Raw genomic sequence first — 20,692 nt, forward strand, 5'->3', positions numbered from 1 at the left:
TTCTTGCCCTCTAAACATGGAGTACAGTCCCAAGAAAGATTATCTACAACACTGACAACAGGACCATTTGCAGAAACTAATTGCTCTTCTCATTTCTATGGACTTCAAAGACACATCCCCACCACCACCACCGTACAAATACTCACCACACAACTGTGCAAACTCTTTCCTAAAGAAAAGGAGTAGAGCATGGGAAGTTACTGCTTCCAAGATGCACTTTGGTCCTTCTGACAGTGACAGCATATTTATAGTCACCACTAAAATTCCCCACGCACACCCCAAACTACAAATAATAGTAATCTATGCATTTGTTAGATTTAACACCAAATATAAATCAAAACAAACATCAAATGTTTTCCTAGCCCTATAAATTCATAGGAATTCAGCTGAGAACTGCAACAGCCACCACACAGGCCATTTTCATGACCAGCCAGAAGGCTTGTATCACACAATTTCAGTTTCAAGCAAAAGTCTATCCCTCTATAAGTCAGCAGCAGTGCTCAAAACACACTGTCTTTGTCCCATCGACATTGCTGCCCTGAGCTGAACTCACCCCACCACTGTCACAACAAACACATGGCTGGAACATCAAGCTTGCACACCAGAACTTGAGAACAACTCTGCTAAATCATAGGGCATATCCTCTGAATAACAAACACCTTTTCTGCTAAAGGCTCCAATGACTGAATTGGGAAAAAAAAAAAAAAAAAAAAAAAATCAGTTTCATTACTTTTTCAGAAAAGTATGAGAACAAAGTAAGACTAAAAGGCCTGGTGATCACTCCAAAGCCACACAAAGGTTCTCCTACCAACTTGTTCCTATTTATTCTAAACAGCAGCTCACGCTTCCAACGTTTTCAACGACACACCAACATTTCCACATTCATCTCTAACGAACCCTAAGAAATAAGATCTGAAAGTATTTTGCAACTGTGTATTTTGGGGGTGGGAGGGAAGAAGTGAAAAATACGAGAAAGAGTTTAGCAAGACAGCTGAGGAACAGCTGATTCACCAGTAGCACGAGTCCTGCTCACAATCTTACGAGTCCCAGCAGACCTGTGTGCTACACAATGATCCAGCCCTGAAGCATTTTTCAGGTCAGGCAATTCTTTGCTTCAGTTGCAATTACCAGCTCTGAATTCTGTTTCTTTGCTCACCTATATCCATCTTCTGTTCCTGCAAGGTCAGAACATTGCTTATTTTGCCCATGCTCAGTTCCAATTTTTCGTGCCTCTGTCTAAATGAGCAGTGACTGCTTCATTTAGTCTATTAAGCAGGACTCAGGTAGGTCTGTTATCGCTTCACCCATGCACAAGCCTCCCTTCGCTTACACAGGTACAAAAATAGGTGCTTGGGCTTGTCACACCAACCAGCACTCCTACCATGGAAAGCAATATTCGTGTTTTCTCCTAGTCACGAAGTTCTGTCAAAGCCTAACTCACACCATGTACTGCTGCGAGTATGAGAAAAAAATAACTGAATACTTTCCACTTAGGTGTCACTAAAATACAAGAACATAAAACCATTCCTCAAACTTACAATCAAAATTCTTCTTGCCCCAACAGACTTACATTCCCAGATAGGATTTAAGAACAGATAAAACCATGCAAGGTCCTTTACCATGGAAATGAAATGAAAACTATTCTAAGCAGAAAGACTCCCGTTTCAATCCATCCTTATCCTTCTGTCCTAAATAATTCTGCTTCCTTACAATGGCTTACATTTCGGTCAGAGATTGCTACAAAGAGTACTTTTTAACATACAGAAAAACTTAAAAGCAATGAAGTAATGTTTACAAGTTCAGAGATGTCCACATGGGAGGTGGAAAACAGTCAAAACCTTAGCTTTAGGTTCTATCCCTTAAGAGATCGTGTTGCTTCTCCAAGCATTGCTAGGTTAAATGAGTTTTTAACCTAAAAACGTTATGGCACACTAACTGAAAAGAAATGTGTTTTCAAAGTACATGTCACCGAATTGCAACAGCATAAGGAAATTGAACCAGCATCAGGATGCAACATGCCAAATGCAGGATGCTGGCAGCTCAACGTCAGCTGATCAGCAAAGATAATAACACATTTTGCACATCCCATACATCGTAAACAAACTTTCATCAACCACACTAATGAATCCTACTGCTTATAGTTAAAACAGGGAATTAATTTACCTATTCTTGCCAGATACATTATATCGCATGTGAGAAACATTCCCTGAAAGATAACACTGCAATCTGTATTTTCAGCCCAAAGCGCCAGACAGGGACATAGGAAAACAAGAACTGCTGTGTACTGGCCTGCAGGAATCCCCCCAGCACTGACTGAATAGCCAAAGCTGTTCAGCAGCCCAGTTACACATTCACTGATACTTTTTGGCCCAAGTGCAGAAATACTGGGGTCTCAGCTGAACTTCTCGAAATCCTATCCTGAATTACTAGCGCTAAGGGAAGAGATGCCAAGGGCTGATGAAGCCGTACAGAATGCACTGTTCTATCAAGTCTGGAACTGGTCTCTCCAGGTAAGGGCGAAGCAGGTGTGCAAAGCCAACAGGAAAGTCTGGGCTGCCACCCTAACTACCAACAAAAGAAAAAACGAAATGATGACATTGTGGTACACCCCACACTACACCTCCGGTCTCCGTGGTACGTAGGGACTATATTGGGCACTTGTGATCATGATGCGTTGCATACCAAATTGAGACAAATCTACCGGACTTGACTCCAAGTGGACGGGCCACCTTTACTTAACCCGGAAAAGGAACATGTATAAATCTTATATATGTTCGATAACTAGCCAAATGCCTCGTCATCTGATATCTTATCCATTTTGCAGCTAAGCATGGTTCTACTCTCTAGTGCCATTATTCAATTCCTTTCTCATGAAAAAGACTAACCTGTGAATTTCAAAAGCTGTAGTTTTAGTCTGAAAAGATTACATTCTTCGCTAAACTGTGTTAAAAAAATCCTATAAGCTTGTCCTGCTGCATCCAACACACTGCAGATGGACATAATTGGGTCACCTAATTTCCCTTGTTTGTCAGGCATAGGGAATGAAATTTAATTCACATTTATTTTTAATATAATTCACAAGACAAATAAGAAATGAGAGAAAGATCTATATATTACTGCCAAAATTGTGAGCCCGGTTTTGCCAAAGCAATAAATTTGGGTTTAAAAGCACTCCCTCCCTTTCCCAAGCTGTAAACGAGGTTGGTCAGTAAACAAACGCAAAAGCTGTCCCATTCTTCAGCACTTCGCTCCCCACGCTGCCTGCAGAAGGGCTGGGAGAGGATCACAGGAATGCCTTCTGCTTTGCAAGGCCCAACATGTGGACTGGGCAGAGTCAAGCATGCCTGACATCCCCGCTCCCATCCTGCTCTGTCTGCCCACCAAATCGATCTCCGGCTGTGGAAAGATTATGTGCAATCCCCTTGGCACAAGAAAGCCTAAGCACCACCTTCATGCAAAACACTACAGATTGAAGTTACACCTTCTAGCAAGGCAGTAAGTTGCAGATGAGAGTAAACTGGATATAGTTTTGGAACCAGAAGCTGTACGTACATCTAAACCAAAAAACAGCTGGGCTACAAGTATGTTACCAAAGGGAAACAGGATTAAGTATTTTTAACTTTACCACTAGCATTAAGAGATGCTTCCCTACCTCTCCACATTGCCACTTGTCCTGAAAGGTTTATAATGAAAATAAAATCTAGTCCTTCCCAAAAATAAGCTACAAGACCGTAGCGGCTTTCTCTTCAATTACTGACCCTGGACACAACAGTACATAATGAAATAAAATACTGCCTTTCCAGTCAGCCCCCACCCCAACTTTATTTTCCTAACTAGATTTACAACATCAGCTACCATATTTTCACTTTAAAAAAAATGTAGACAGGAGAAATCTGTGCTCAAACTCAATTTAACTGGCCTGTTTTACGAATAGATGGAAACAGCTCCTTACGAAACTCAAGCTCACCGGCAAGAACTGTTTTGAATGAATACTTTCAGTAGCGGAGGATTCCAAACACAGAGCAACTGAAATTACAGATTCCTAACACTATTTCCCTCACTTCCACCTATACTCTTATGAATTCTAAACCTGCAAGGGCTTCTCTGTTGGGCAATGCCACACACAGGTTCATAATAAAGTACTTCTAAATTGCCTCAAATCCCCTCCCATCATTCCCCTTCAAAAAAAATCCAACAAAAAACCCCAAAAAATTTCACATCCCAACAGAAAAAGAAAAAAAGACAGACTAAAAACCAGCATGTTTGTAAATTTTGCATAAGACAAACTACTTAGGCATCCCATTTAATTTTAAAGACATGCTTATTTAATGCAATGAGAAAGCAACAGAAGCTTTTGTTCCTCCAAATTACATATTCCCCCCAGCACTCTAGTCCTCTGTAATGCTGAAATTCTTAACATCTACATTTTTCTAGTATGGGAAAAAACAAAGTGAATCTGAGGAATATGCACAGCCTAAGTTAAGAAAAAAAAGAAAAAGGCAGTAAGCTGTCAGTAAATGTAGTATTTTACATACTGGGTCTTAATAATTTAGGGTACTTACAGCGGCCATCTGGCAAGCTCTTTAAAATGTACATCACAGCCAACTACCTCTTTAATATCTTGTATCATTTCCAGTTACAGCCAAAAGAAATCCATTAGGAGTTAGTTCACCTACAATTTATTTTTTTTTCTTGAATCTGGCTGGTTCTGTTCAAGGTAGCTAAAAATCTCAATTAATGGGATAGTATTATAAAAGCACAGATAAGGAGTTATGGTGAATAAAACCAACCGCTGCGGGTTTCCTTTGCACTACACAAGCTGAGTTAACAGCCAGCATGAAGAGGTCCCTTTAACTCTATGATATTCATTATCCAAGGTTAAGCTATTAGCCTCCACAGTTGCGCTATTGAGTACTTCAGTGGTTAAAACATGCTCATACTGGGAAGCTTGTAAGTGCAAGGGGATGCCGCGCCTTTAAGCCCTGTTAATTTTCAAATGACATTTTACAGAGAACAGCTAGAGCCCTAAAAACCTTCCAAGCTGGAGCGTAAAACGAAGTCAGGAACAAGAGTCTGCAAAATCCTGCTACGAATTTTCCTCTAATTCAGTCTGACTCACGACCTTCAGCCACAGGCAGCTGGAGACTGGATTAATTTCCATCTCCAGAGGGATACAACAATGAAGAATTCATAACAGCTACCTATTTATAGGTGAACAGCAAGAGTTGAAATACTTAATACAGGGGTTTTTTTGGCCTTTGTTTCTATGTTAGTAATATCTTTTAGCTGACTTTAGAATCTGAACCCCAGTGTCAGATTCTGGTCAATTTACAGCTGGAACTCCAGTGGTAGGTTCACATCCCTTAAATGTTAGATTTAAATTTTTAACAAAACAGTACAGTCCTCCCTCTTGAAGAGGGGCAGGTAACAGCCCAAAACACTGCCGTGTAGACATGAATATCTATAAAAAAAAGCAGGGCCTTTTTTTTCCCCCCCTCCCCCCAGTCCTGGACGATCTTTCAGAGCTGCAGAAAGGACTTCAAAAGTAGTAATGAAGTGCATTCAAAAAAGTTTCCCAATATACTAAAACAGTTCTTACATCAATGCTCAAGCCAACTGTAAAAAAAAAAAAAAAAGCTGCCATTATAATCACCATTTTTATGAAATTAATGCTTGCCAGATTTTTTTTTTGCCGTACCACAGCAGCAATCTCTCACAGAGAAGACATATATCACGTCTCACACAGTTAAAAGAGGCAGCACAGGTTTTCAGGTAGTTCATGTCAGTCAACTTGAAGTCTCTGAAATTAAACGCAGTAACAGCAACAAAGCCTTAAAAAGAGACTTTCGTTTCACAAAGGTATTCACACTTCAAAGATGAATTTGTCAAAAACTCTTTAAAAAGTGACAACACTTAGCTACAGCAGTTTATACACAAATTCTAACCCAGTTGAAAAAAACAATTCTAAAAGAATGTTACAATACTTTACTCAAGATGGTCTTCCACAGCTGGATTGACGAGTGCTGCTCTTGTCCTAATCATCAACACCTTTCAGAGAGGCTCATGCACCTCTTCCCGTATTTATAACAAAGCTACAAATCTTCTAGACAGGAAATTAGACACTAATGATAGATAACAAACTATTTTAACTACTAGGTATCCCACATAAAAGAATTACTGCTGTAAAAATGTGTTACACATCCATCATCAAAACAACTATATGGCAATGCTTTCTATGGATCTCCTTGTAAACTCTGTATTTCCAGAAACAGAAAATGAAGTTCGCAGTACATAGACAAAACAAACTTGAGATGACTTTCCTAAGAAATTAGCTTTATCTTCACAGTTTGATTTTAACTTGAATTATAAACCAGTGAAAAAATGTAGCACCAATAAGTTAAAATATTGTCAACAGCTTACCAGAATCAACAAATTATTTTCAATATATCTATCCTATTTTATACAGTAGGCATACTATGTACCTTGTAGAAGTATGTGCCCATATAATACCTCCACCTGTAAAGTGTATTTTTGGACTTATTGGCATCGATGACAGAGCCTCCTGCAGCACGCCTGTTCTATGACCTTTGCAGAAACTGAACCAAGGCCAATACACACACATGCACAAGGAAGATCAAGACCATTAATTGTGGTCACTTCGTTTTCTTGTAATGTCAGCTTAATGACCAAAGTCACGTTTTCAAAGAAGCTCTGCAAGAAGTGGTAACGCTGGACTCACAATCCTCTGAAGACTTACAGATCATTAGCATTAAAACTGGGTTTTACTGAAGACTGCCTTATGTATTACAGAAACTAAACTCAACAGGCTAAAAAGTAACAATACGTGGGACATAAACACCCTACACTTACGGAGCATAAACACTGATAAAGAATTAGTTGACTGTAGAAGGAAGAAATTGGTTCAGCCTTCATAAGAAACATAAAATAAGCCTACCACGCCTACACAGTGGAGTAGAATATCAAAACTGATGCGAGTATGTGTATATGTCCAAGGTGTAGGATGTTTTTTCTGCCTTCTTAGTAATTCTCAAGTGACTTTTAAATGGAACAGGAAACAGAAACACTCATGAACAAGCACGCATTCAGAATTACCAGCAGTGCTAATGGACAAACACTTCAGTATTTGGTATATTTCCAACCAAATAGTTTCATTTATAGTGTATTTGTATTCAGATTTTTGAAATTCAACTATGTCTAGTGCAAAAATTTGATGCTTCAGTCAGCTTTAACAAAAAGGCAAGTCATGCTATGAACAAATCATAAACCATTACAGCACAGTTTAAAAACAGAACAGGCAAAATTCCAGTAAGTATCTGTAAGCAGTTAAAACACACTAACATTTAATTCCAATTCACAAGCATGCAGTAAAACCCCCCAAAACCAGAAGTACCATACTTGGAGTCGAACTGCCTGTGGTCTAGTGACCAACTCCGCAGCAGCTCAAGCACACCGCGTTGTTATATTTAACCAGAAATGGCAGACCTCACGACTAACGCCTGCTGAAAGGATTTCTCTGCACTGTTCCACTCACTGAAGCACCATCATATTTATGGGCGTTTCTTTGGTACTCATCAACATAGTATCTTTCTACAGATGCCTAGCATATTAGAGATAGCTTCCAATTTAAAACGTGACCTACGCTGCCCTGTAATTTATGCTGACATCTGAGCGTCATTAATGCCAGTTCATATCCATTTTGCACTGAAAATGCCTACAGATCTTTTACAGTGGAGAGATTATGGCTAACTAATTTTTTTAAAGCAATTAAAACATGAGCTGTCATCAGGTTGATGACTACTTCGCATTTTAATATTTTGCAACACTGTATCAAAGTACAGTGTTAGGACCAGAGACTCTTAGATTAATAGTTCCTGACCACTAAAATTGCCTAACCATTGGACAACAACATGAAATATTTTTCTGGCCTCATACATCAATAACATTTGCTCTAAAATAGTGATAAGTAGGTATCATAAGGGGTATATTTATCTTGCCTTTTTAGAGGGGGGAAAAAGAAAAAATTCCTGTGTGCCGTTTTCCCCATGGATGCTCTGCATAATCAAAAAAGCAAAGCAGTGGTTTCAGTTTTGAATCAATGTATGGTTAAGTTTTTAAAATCATTTAAAGAGATATTTGATTAAAAGCTCTTGCTGAAAGTTGAACTAATAATTAATGGCTCTTTGTCTAACACGAATATATTCCTTGATCATCTTTTTTGCACTAACCACCACACAAATCCTTTGCCCCCTCAGTGATCTGTTAGCATCATTAACATCATTGGATAATAAGGGCAAGAGATCCCTGCTCCTAGAGCCCTCCTAAGATAAAAGTCTTCTCCTTGGTAGTGCTTCATAAACTGGTCTAAATAGCTGTTCTAATCATATGTGTAAAACTATGTCAGTTCCTCTCTTCTCTGAAGGACTTACTAAAAACAAAAAGCACAAGAAAAGGATTTTTGTTACCTTCTTCAGGTCACCAAACAAGACCATGCTGCAAAGATATCTGATGGAGAGAGGAGGAAGGAAAAAAAATCCTTGTCAATTTTAAGAGAGGACTTTTAAATTTCACAAGTTTAAAACAACTTTCTAATTACACACCAATTTTACCACAGACATTTTGCTTTCTACAGTTTTCGGTAAAGTGGGAATACAAGGTAGGAAATCTGGCCTTCAAGAGACTTCCTATTTCTCAGGAAAAGGGATGCAATTTCCTTCCTTCCCTAGCCACAATTTTGAATGTTACCTTAATTACATTAGCCCTCAACTGTGAAATAAACCTGTATGAGGTCATCAGTTTGACAGCAAAAATCTCGCTTTAGCACTACTGTACAAACACACATGCACAGGCTGAAGAGAAATAAACTACTGACTACAGGGTTTTTTAAGGGTTATACCAAGTCCCGATCAGTGCTGGGACTGACTAGTTTCAGAGGACAATGAAAACTGGAAGAATCACAGGCAAGACTGAGAATACAAATATGTTAAACACAACCAAGCTGAGCTGCACGGAAAACTGTATGTGGAATTGCATGGCAAGTTTGATTTATTCAGAGATCAACACTAATGAAGTACTTAAAATTGATCGTTTCAAGATCTCCTATATACACAAAATTCAGTGCATTTACAGGATAAATGGAAATCATTCCCCTAAGAATGGGGGCATCATGCAAATGCAACAATACATATTTTGATTAATCAAACTCCAATATATGCCAATAATAACACAAGGTGCTAGCCCAGAGACCATTAACAACAATGCGCAAGACCAGGCTGATCCTTCTACGAGTTAATGTTACTGTAAGATTCCAGACGACTTCAGAAAGCTTCCATGAGCAGGACTGTATGCAACAACCACCAACTCAAGGCAGAACGGGGAAAGAGAATTACTGAAGTTGCAGTCAGATTTCTGTACTTCCCAAACCATTAGTACAATTACAGTACATCTTCAATATATTCAATTTCTCAACAAAAGGAAGGAGCTTATAGCAGTTATGTCAAAAATTGCAGCTCCTAAGAAAACAACAATGAAATGGATATATTAAAACCAAAATGCTAAAACTGTATTTCCACACACATGCTATTACAGATACAGAATTTTACTTCAGGTTTAAAACATACTTTGTAAGAGCTAGTGAACTAAGAATCATGACGGTGAAACATTAAGAAAACTGTTGCAAACAGCTTTATGTGAATTGTGAAAGGTTTATTTTGCAGACTCCTCTGTTCAGTGATAAAAGTTCTGTTTAAAAAAATCCTGATGCTCCTGACCTCTGAAGTTAAGCAAAACCTTTCATGAATTCCACATAAACCAAAGAGTATTATTTGGCATCTACAGACATTCCTGAAAAAAAGCAGCTACGCAGATGTGAATGCTCCTATTTTTCTCAATTTGGCACCAACTCTTAAAATTAACTATAGTAAGTGTGTTATTGATGATCATTTTTGCATAAATGTTCAGTTACCATGTTTATCTTGAAGTCTGATATTGCCTCCCCTGACCAACTGAGCAAGTCGCCAGGACACAACGAAATTTTCAGTTTTCCATATAAGACCAGCACATCCAAAGTTAGGAAACTCTATTAAAACACCATTAGTATGGCAACAGGCACCAGAAATCACCGCAGTTGCACTATCCCCTTCCCATTTTTACAAAAAGCCTTCCATCAGGAGTTTACTTGAAACTGTTTCAGTATTTAGGCTGCTGCGCTACAGAAACTCTGCTGAAAAAATTCAGGCCACATTTCCTTTAAGTGTACGTGGGTGTGCTTACACGTATACTTATTTAAAGCTCAATGAAATTAATTAAAAGCTCCTCACTGACTTCAATGTGCACTGAATCAGGAGCAGGACGAGTTCAGAAGTAAAACAATTACACTTTTAATTAAGCATCTTAACATTCTTGTGAAGCAGTCAACTAATTTTATAGGAGGATGAACTGAGTCAGAAAGTTTCAGAGGCTGGTCATGGTCATAAACAGAGTTGATTACTTAAGTTGCTTCCACAGCTGTTAGCTATCCTCCTAACACAGAGAAAATAGACTTTCTGAAAAAATCAAATAAATTCTTGGTTGACGTATTTGCAGGAAATGAAACAGAACATCCTGAGGCAAGTGCAATGGTTGTACAAATCTATCGGCTCCATTTCTGTTCCCCAATCAGTAGCTAATTTAGTCAGGAATTTCAATGGTGCAAGAAGTTGAAATTCATAGGGTTTTTTTGTGGTAGTTTATCTCCAGATGAGATTTTTAGGCTGTAGGGTTGGTTTGTTTGTTTTTAAAATAGCATAAATAATTATTATATATACCTATATTGCTTTTTTAAAAAGAAAAACAGGCTTGGCAGATTCGATAATCGGTAAAACCTTGAAAATACTTCTTGAAAAGCAAAAAGCATGATTACACACCCTGAATGCAAGCTGACATGTCAACCATACATAAGCATTGTAACATTCTGTCAAAACACCAGTAGCAAGCAGAAACAAGAAATTAAATTTTCCTCATTTTTTGGAGTACTTGTTACATAATGCTTCCCCAGCACCAAGTCTGAAAATAAATCCCAGAGTCAGAAGAATGTTCTGCTTATTCAATTATCAACCAACATTTTTTTGTCATTTTTCTGATCTTTGGTTTCTTCTCACCTATTAACACTCCGTAGCTTTGTGCATGCTGGTCTATCCACTTTCTTATGCCAGCCGAAGGTCACGGACAGGTCACGGCTCTTTAAAGGGAAAAAGAACTGTAAGTCTCATCCATTCCCAGAGATACAACAGTAAACAAAGTGTTTTGGGTTTTTTTTCCCTAAATGAAATTAAGTTTGTTGGCACAAAGGTTTTAGTACATTTAAAACCTATCTACGTATCATTTTCCCACGTACTTACAAGCAAGACCATTAGACTACCAGCGTTTCTTAGGATGTGGAACAGGTGACAAAACATTTCATTCCAATAATACATATCTTTACATTAGCATCAAAACATAAACATCCATCTTCTGGGACTATTCACATACTTGTATACATGCAATAGCTTTACTGAAATCACATTAATGGATACTATCACTTCTCCAGAAAATCAGAGCTCTCAAACATCGGGTTCAATCGCTTCTGCATTCGGTACACAACGGTGTGGTATAGCTGCGTCAGATGCTACTGTCCCTGTTGCATTTCAGCAGGAAATCCAGTCTGATAACAGTTTGCAATAAAAAGAAACACAGTTTTGCATCCGCATTTACAGAAATACTTCTGAAGATACCCAATCCTTCTTTTTTGGCAAAAACTCCACTGGAAGTTTCTCCAAGCCTCCAATCGCCTCTCTGTATGCACAGCACTTGGGTGCATTTTTGATGCTTAAAACTAGGTCAGATGCTCAGGAGGGATGCTTTGTAGCCAATAACAAACTTAGGAATTTGAACACTTACTAAAAATCACAAATGTTTATGTTGGTTACAGATTACAAACATTCTGGAGAGGAGAAACCTAGTATTAAACCCCCATCAACAGATCAAATGCACACAAGTTGTTTCTTAGGCAAAGCCTCAACCTTTAACATTAGTTTCACTGTATCAAACACATCAAGACGTTTGCTTTATTATGTTTTGGAAGTAGATGTGTATCACAGACAATATCTGCAATTACAAAACATAGGTTTTGTTTCAATTCACTTTTGGTTTTGTTCAGAAAATAACACAAACTGCTTGGAAACCTCTCTCTTGCAAAGTTACAGCACTCTAAAACCCTGGATGGGGGAAGGCGGCAAACAGCAGGGGATGGAAGGGAGCAGAAATCGATACAACTACAGACTTCCCATAAAATTGGGATTCAGAATTTGTTTTGGTGCAGCCCTAATAATTAACGTAATTAGGTTATATACCTGGTAAAATACATGAGTATTAACCAATTCCTGTTAAGGCAGCAGACAGAAGCTTCAATTCATGTCGTGAGCAAACAGCCCTCTTTCCCCACACACCTGCACCGTTTGCGCAGTACAGAGCTCCGAGACGCCAGCGTAAACAGGCACTCTGGCCAGTGACATCTGTGGTGTATCTGATGTGTATTTATTACAGTGGCTCCTATCAGGCTCTGGGGCCATTTTCCAGATGAAGATTTCCGTATCTTCCCACTTGGATGTCAAAAAGAATCCCGAAAGCACTTTTATGTCCTATATAACTTTTCGTAACTTCTGTTGCAATGCTTAGAATGAACTAAAAGAGAACTATGGCTTTGAAGCAGTTTTTGGTAAGCCATAAAACCTCAGCCAACCAATTTTCAGTTAACTTCTTCAAAACGGCCTTTGCTCTAGTTGCATGTGCTCAACCTCACATGCTTCCTTCTAGATTTATGCTATTACGATGCACCATATCAACTAAGACAGCGTGCAAATTCATTTACCAACAATTCTAAATTATGCTGAAGAACCTGACGATTTCTACCAAGATGCCAGAGATACAATGGAAGAGATTATGCTTTTTCAGCTAACGGCAAAGCAAAGCAACTCCAATGTATCTGAAGTACACCCACCGCCATTTGCCAGCTAAATCTGTCTGTCAAGGCAAACAGTAGCGTTTAGCTTGATAAGAAAATAAGCCTGCATTTAAAAAGAGTGGTAATATGTAGCTTTCTGTACGCCCCCTCACTGTAAATACCCGTATTTTCAAAATAAATCCCCTGAGTGATGTTGTTTAGCCTCGCTTCTCACCATTCACAAAGCGTTTCTCCTTCAGCCAGCTATGTCGCATCACATGTGAGCTCCAAAAATACCAAGAGCAAAAGAAGTTCACAGCTTGCAAGTTCAGTGGCCAAAAATGAAATATAAAATTTTGAATGTGTAAATGTTTTTTAAAATTATGTTCTAAAAATACTCCAGAGACATACCTATCATTATACAGGAGCCAACTCGGATCTGGAAACTGAACAAGCGTATTTAACTTGCCTCCAATGTTTGTTGTTTTTTGGAGTTTGGTCGTCTTTTTTTCTTTTTAAGCCACCACATCTGCACAGTGTCTCGCTCTCATCTCACAGAGCATCAAAGCTTATGTTGTTCAATGTGCCAAGATGAGGAACGGTCAAATAAAAGATGATATACAACAGAGCAAAAAATTCTCTTCTTGAGGAGAAAGCAAATGCAAGTCTGCAAAGTCAAATATACCCTATGAAGCACATCTGGATGTTAAGCAGAAGCTACTATCATCTCCCATCTGCTTTCTGGAGTACTGACATTCTCTGGTTTGGAAAGCGATGCTCTTCATCTCTCACGTATCCTTCCAAGAGACACAGAACTGTTGTGTGCCAACAAATACCGTCCACCTTCACACTAAACTACAAGTTACGGAGCGCTCCTTCAGAAGCTCTAGAAACAGACTTTTTGGCCAAGGCAGAAACCACCCTCAAGCGAAGCCCTGCACTAAACGCTGGCCGTGCAGCGTTTTTCCCCCACGAGTGACTGGCACCTCAGGCTGCGGGCCAGAGCCCGTGCAGCACCGCACACCTTTCGTACGACACGCGGGTGCGTGCCCGCTCACCGCGGTTCATCGCCCGTGGACGTGACACCTGCTCTCCCGACGGCTCCAGCGCACCTTCAGCTGCCTCTACGGGGGAACGCCTTCACCTGCCACCAACGCGCAGCCATTGCCGGGGTGGGACACGGCCGCCGTGACACAAGGTGCCACATGACGTAAGAGATGATGCCAGAAAATTAAACAGGCACCTCCCGTACCTGTGCCGCGGGGCCACGGCCTGCCAGCGCCCACGGCCGCTCGGCCGCCGCGGGCCCCGGGGCGGGGAAGGGGCGCGGGAGCCGGCCCCGGCGGGGCGGCAGAGGGGAGGCGCGGAGGCCCGGGGCCGGCGGAGCGGCGCCCCGGCCCGGGCGAGCGCCTTTTGTTCCCGGCCGGGCGCCACGCACAAAGCGCGGCCGCGCTCACCTGGTGCGGGGCCGGGCCGGCCCCGGCGGTCCTGCGGCACGGGCGGCGGCAGCCGGGCGCGCTCAGCGCGGGCGGAGGAGCCGAGCGGAGCGGCCGCCTCCTCCGGCGTGAGTCACGGCGGCGGCCCGCGGGAGGGAGGGCGGGAGCGAGGGAGGGCGGCGCCTGGGCGGCTCCGAGAGAGGGACCCGCCGCGTCCCGGCGCCCAGGGCAGCGGCGGCGCCGCAGGCACCACCCGAGCGGCGGCCGGGAGGAAGGGGCGGGGCGCGGCGGCGAAGGGCGGGGCGCGGCGGGGAAGGGGCGGGGCGCCGGGGCACCGCCCGCAGGCGGCAGCGGGCAGGGCCCGGCCGAGGCTGCCCGGGCAGGAGCCTCGCCGAGGGGCCGGGCCGGGCCGGGGCAGGGCTGAGGAGCCCCGCCGAGGGGACGGGACGGGACGGGACGGGACGGGACGGGGCAGGGCAGGGCTGAGGAGCACGCCTTCTCCGGCAGCGCCGCGTTAGACAAATCACATGAACGTTAAAACAGGTGACGTGACCACTTTTCAATCACACCATGCTAAGAAAGTTAAAGACACTGCAAAAATCAGCACAGCTTAATTCAAGCTAATTGGGGAAATACAGAAAATGCCATCTTCAGAGAACCTCCGACCAGAACGACTATCCATTTGGGCATTCAAGCGCTCAAAACTAAAGTAATCCTTCCCCTAGACAGACTGAAGCAGAGTAAAACCAGAGTCAGGACACAGCGAAACGATTAAAAAAAAAAAAAAAAAAAGAAAAAAAAAGCCATCAAAGGTTCACCACCCCGGCTCCATCACTGATCTGCATTTTGGTTTCCCACTAAGCTTAACAATAATGCTGCTTACCCATAATATGCATTGGTGGGATCAGCAAGGTAAGTACAAAATTCCTGAAGATAAAAATGCTTTGTGTACTAAGTGTTATTTAGTAAAATGCACCTGTTTTTTTACTCGGTATTTAACTTAATTGCATAAACGTAGTCACAGTAATGAAATAGGTGGCACTTCCTTTAACAGCTTGCTACTTAGCAACATCAAAGCCCCACGCCAATGAAATCCATACCCCACCGCCAGTTAATGAAGGTCTTAAGATGAAAGCCTCTGCAAAGAGCAAAACCAAGCTGCTGACAGGAACAGGAATGGTGCAAATATGCTGGGATCCGAGATCACTAGCACATACCCACAGCACAGCAGGCAGTAATGATTATTAATTATTTAAGAAAAGAACATAAGAGCTCCGGCATAAGCTGAAAAAAATATGCCGAAGCATTGCTCTGGGATCCTCCAGTTGGATTACTGCTAATTAGCACAGTACATGAGTCTGAAGGAAAGATCTAAAAGCATCTTGCGCTTGTAGGAGCATATAATTAAGCCATCATTTGCATCTTTGCAATAGTATGAGTTTTCTTACCGATAACATCATGGGCAAAACACCATTTTATGACTAAGTATTGTCTAGCTCTCCTATTCTATTTTAGCTGGCTGCCTGTACAACGGTTAGTCAGCAATCTGACACAGCATCAATTTAACATCCTGCATTTATTTAGAAAGGGTTTTAGCAGAGCAAGAAATACTATAAAGCTTCCTCTACCCCTGGAGTATTTTAGATTTTCTTAAAACACTGAGTCAAAGTCAGCTTCTGCCCCACCTTCGTTTGTTACCGCCAAGCTTACTGAGATGTTTGGCTATCAGACAAGGTGACATCTTGCCATTATAGTAGTCACTTTTAGCATCATAAGACATAATAGATGCTCAAAAGACCTCTTAACGCCCAGCTCCGCAGCAGATTTAGTAGGATATTGTTCACGTCTCATGGGAATGCACAAACCTTCACAACGTGAACAGAAGATACACGTGCACTGCTCTTGATCAAATCATTCTCTTACCAATTGTCACCCTACTTGCCCTCAAACACAAAACTGGAATAATACAGCTTATCATCAGCAGGGGAATGTTAGGCAGTTTAATTATCTAAAGGTTAAGCCTCCAAAACATTTTTACAAGTATTGCATAAAGATTGGGCATTATTTTATAAAAATCTAACAGATTAAATGGATTTTTCTTTTCAATAGCTTCTAATCTCTGTGTTTAACAAGGCTGCTGTTTGTCCTAGTAAGCTTTACGAAACCTCCTCTGAATCCCTGCTTGACTTAGAAAAATTCTCTCAATTCACTCTGTCCTTCTCTGATCTCCAATTCTTTCTTAATCAGCTCTGAAATTCATTTAGGATTCCTTCACAGTACAGCTGCTTCCACCCTCCAAGTCCCTCTGTACTTGTTGGCTTTTCCCTCTCATTAAGGGCTTCCAGCAGCATCTGTACACTCCAGCCCTGCTTTCATTATCCATCTCATTTAACCACATGCACCAACAATGAAAACTGTTGCTCTCCAAGAGGTCTGGTACCCAGTGAGGGAACTGTTTTTAGTTCAGAATCTTTTATGTTTCAGACTTAGTCTGACAATTCCAATCCATCAAAATCATGCTCTGATGCAGAAACAGTACATTTTTTCCTTAAAACTAAATGCAGTTCAACCAATCAACTCTTTGCATACTTGGAACACTGCAATGAAGGATGTAGGGTCACAACAGTTGAGATTTCCATGACTAGTGACGAGCACAACTCACGTAGATGAGAGAGTATACTAGAAAATTAAAGAAATAGTTCAGCTGCCTTAGTTACAATATTAATGTTTCTACAGACTGTGCAATGAGGAGGTAAGCGGAGATATTTTAGCGGGATGGACAAAAAAGCCCTTTAGTGTAAGAAAGGCTATGACAACCTTTTTTTTTTTTTTTTTGGTCAGTCCAGACTTAGTTTGTATGGTAAGAAACCTTCTCAGATGTCTATTTTATTCAAAATCAGAAGTGTTCCCAGATCAAATTTGGTATTTACAAAGTTGCAAAGCACACTCTTTTACAGCATTGTTACAGAACTTCATTTCAGTCTCTACCTTACAAGGACATTAACTGGACAATCAAAAGAAAAGCTATTTACCCAGACATTAACACTTCTGTCCACAGGACTTGCAGGTGGTTCTGCCTGATGATTTTCAGTATATCTGTGATTACTACCAACCCATTTTTGGAGGCATGTTGAAAACAGGACCCTAAACATTATCAAGCAGCAAACTATTATGATAGCAAGATAAAAAAAAAAAGAGATGTCCATGATTAGAACTTGTTTTAAAAAGAAATTTGCTATTAAATACATCATTAACACATTAGTGTGTTAAAGTACAGTAGATATTTCAGTGCATGATACAGCAATGCCTTACATATAGTTATCCACTAACCTCATGTCTGTATTTCGTCTTTTAAGACCTTACTTTAGAGACTACCTAGTCTGAAACATTTTTATTTATCCTGTCAGACAGTGTCAGATACTTCAGGCCACCTTTTTAGATGCTCTGAACATCCTGACTGAGGTGGGAAGCTTGGATGTTTAAAAGTTACAGGAGAGAAACCTCAGGCAATGCAAACTCCAGTAATTCTCCCCTCTCCCTCACAGGTGTAAAACCCTATTATGGTAAAGTCAAAAACCCCTACAACCTCATAGCAAGACAAGGTGTCACATTTTCCACAAATCCTAAAGAAAAACTCCAATATGAGCACTCCTATTCCTCTCTCGTGGGTAGCTAAGCAGACAGAATTGAAACAAGAGTTTACTTCTCTAATAGGAAAGACTTCCCCAGAAATCAGTGAGGGCAATTTAAAAACAATGGAAGAGGGGGAACTAAAAGATGCCTGCAGGCTTATTTCTTTACAATGTAAAAATCGTATTTGTCCTTATACAGGAAAGGAATGGCCACATTGGAAACAAACCCAAATGGTCATATTTTGTCTACCATTTCAGCCACTAATGATACAGCTTCAAATGCCAGGTCAGTAGGGTATCACTAATACAGAATTCTCTATAAAAATAAATTTGATTTTAAGAGGCAAGGTAACAGGATGAACTAAGGGATCTCTTAAGAAACCTTGTATTTTTCCTATAAGACAAATATAACTTGCTATTTTTCCATTCAAGATCAAAGGAGGGAAATAATACAAGGAGACAAAGACAGAAGAGTGAGAGGCAGCATTTGAAGCTTCAATTTTCTCTCTTAACGCTTTTTCTTTTAGATCAGTACAATCAGTAGATTCACCCTATAGAGAAAGAAGATTATAAAAGGGAGGTTATATATGGCCAGAAAGAACTTTAGGCAACTTTGCTGATGTATGTAAAGCTACTGTGTACTTTACAATTCTTATTTCAGAAGTAGAATGATAAACAAAAAACAAAGCACTTTCAATCTTCAAAGCAATGTATGATCAATAACAACTTCATAGCACTTGATATTCAAGTATTATAATCTGTATTTTGCTCCAGGAGAGAAAGATGTGTAGAGAATAAAAGATCTGCCCGGGTCTAACACTGAACCATCACAAGCTTGTATGTTAAATGACAAAACCATGCTTTCATTTAGGACTTCTTCTTTTGTTACCAGTTTTTATTTGAGCAAATTATTATTATAATAAATAGATTATCGACTCTTTCCCAGCCCACGCACAAACATTTGATATACTAGTGGAGGTACATCCCAGGATTATTTGGCAAAGTATTTAGCACAGCACACCGATTAATTTACTATGCCTCTGACATTAATCTAACCACCTCAAGTAGGTCACTTAAATAACTATTTACTAGGGCCAACATAAGAATAGCTACATATTGGCAACAGCTTCCTTGTTAAATTACATTTATAGTCAAGGCATTCTGCAGGATGTACTCAGCCTCTGGGTTAGAGCTATGCTTTCTGACCCTTCACAACTTCCGAGAAGGGAAGTCTGGCCTGGCATATGGAATCTTGCAATAATATTGGTCATTGATCTCAATCTCATCTTTGTCCATCTAAATCACAAGAGATCTTTTCAAGAGCAGGAGTACAACATCAAAAAGATATTCAGTCAAGGATCAGTTTAATAGGAATTTTACAACCGCCCGCAGTACAGAAACTTTGAAAAAATCCCAAAATATTTGCAAATCAATAAAAAAGTTTCTCCTGGAAACACAAGCCTCTCAAGCTACAAGGAAAAAGATTTCCGTATCATTGTACTGTAAACTTCCTGTGACCTGTGGTAGTGCTAAGATTTAATTTACATACTAATGCTGCAAGCAGGTTGGGGGGTGTGGGGGGACAAGAGTTACTTAGCACCAGTAATGAGCAGAAAGGAAACGAAGGCAGCTACAGTCCCTATGGACTGTTATGTTTTCAGTAATTTTAGACTGTCTAATAACGCCTTTTAATAAACTGCTCTCAGCTTTAAAGCTGCAATCAGCCTTTGTCAGAGAACATAATACTGCCCCAGACAGGAAAATGGTTCTGACATAATGGACAAAAGACCCCATCTAAATAAAAGCTTCTTTACAAAAAAGAAAGTAGAAAAAAATTCCACGAGTGAAAGACATAAATTATGCTGTCTCTGCTGTGTTAAAGCAAAATACATTCTGAAAAAAAACACATTTTCTGATTTACTCTACTCCAGTCCTAGTTAACAATTAGACAAACTTGCTTATTTATAGGGTATTTATGCCCTACAAGTGCAATCTAAATTCTGGCTGATCATGTTAATTTTCTGTTTATAGTCTATGCTACCCACTTAGTTTCCAAGTGACTAACATGTGACACAGATTAACATTGCAATAGGCTATCCAAATTTAAGACTATTTCCACTCCACTCACTCAATTTAATGGCAGTTCTCACTGAAGCTAAAGTCTATCTATAAAAGCCTAATATATGTGTATATATATGATAGGTGAAACACGGATGTTCTACTCCATTAAACACAGGATTCCTCAAAACAGTGGGTCACCTTCACTGCTGACCAATGCAGGTCCAACTCCACTGTTGCCAAAACCTGCCATGCCACCATAAACTGGAACTGAGTCTACCCAACATTTGAGTTTAAAAGTTGGTTTATAAACCATTACTAATTCTACAAGAATTCAGTATCATACTTCTAGCACATGTATTTCTTAATTTTCATAACTCAAAGCACCAACAAGATGGAAACAAGATCACTTTTTCCCAAGGAATTCTTCTGATCTTTACAGTATTATCACCATCCTTTTCTCTCCAGCAACAGACTTCCTGTGATAGCAGTTATCACATTTCACAGATCAGAAACATGCCTAAAAATTAAGACACATTGTCAAAAAAATACCCAATCACTATAACCAGCACAAAATCTGTTTGTCCTGA

The 20,692-nt window shown here is 40.3% G+C and overlaps 2 protein-coding genes across 6 annotated transcripts in view; both read right to left on the reverse strand.

Moving 5' to 3' along the window:
• Window positions 1-14,659, reverse strand: part of CTNNBIP1 (catenin beta interacting protein 1) — a 30,958-nt gene extending 16,299 nt beyond the window's left edge. For 2 of the 4 annotated variants that reach the window (XM_075437293.1, XM_075437294.1), the window contains exons 1-3: window positions 14,434-14,659; window positions 11,157-11,236; window positions 8,484-8,523 (exon numbers count right to left, since the gene is read on the reverse strand). The gene's annotated coding sequence lies outside the window, so the exon portion shown is untranslated. The remainder of the gene's footprint in view (window positions 1-8,483; window positions 8,524-11,156; window positions 11,237-14,433) is intronic. The other 2 variants (XM_075437295.1, XM_075437296.1) reach the window with 1 other exon arrangement.
• Window positions 14,660-16,073: 1,414 nt separating this feature from the next.
• Window positions 16,074-20,692, reverse strand: part of LZIC (leucine zipper and CTNNBIP1 domain containing) — a 34,995-nt gene continuing 30,376 nt past the window's right edge. The window contains exon 8 of one of the 2 annotated variants that reach the window (XM_075437154.1): window positions 16,074-18,595. The gene's annotated coding sequence lies outside the window, so the exon portion shown is untranslated. The other variant, XM_075437155.1, reaches the window with a different exon arrangement.

This window comes from Opisthocomus hoazin, chromosome 16, assembly GCF_030867145.1.
Source record: "Opisthocomus hoazin isolate bOpiHoa1 chromosome 16, bOpiHoa1.hap1, whole genome shotgun sequence".
Taxonomy (NCBI): Eukaryota; Metazoa; Chordata; class Aves; order Opisthocomiformes; family Opisthocomidae; genus Opisthocomus; species Opisthocomus hoazin.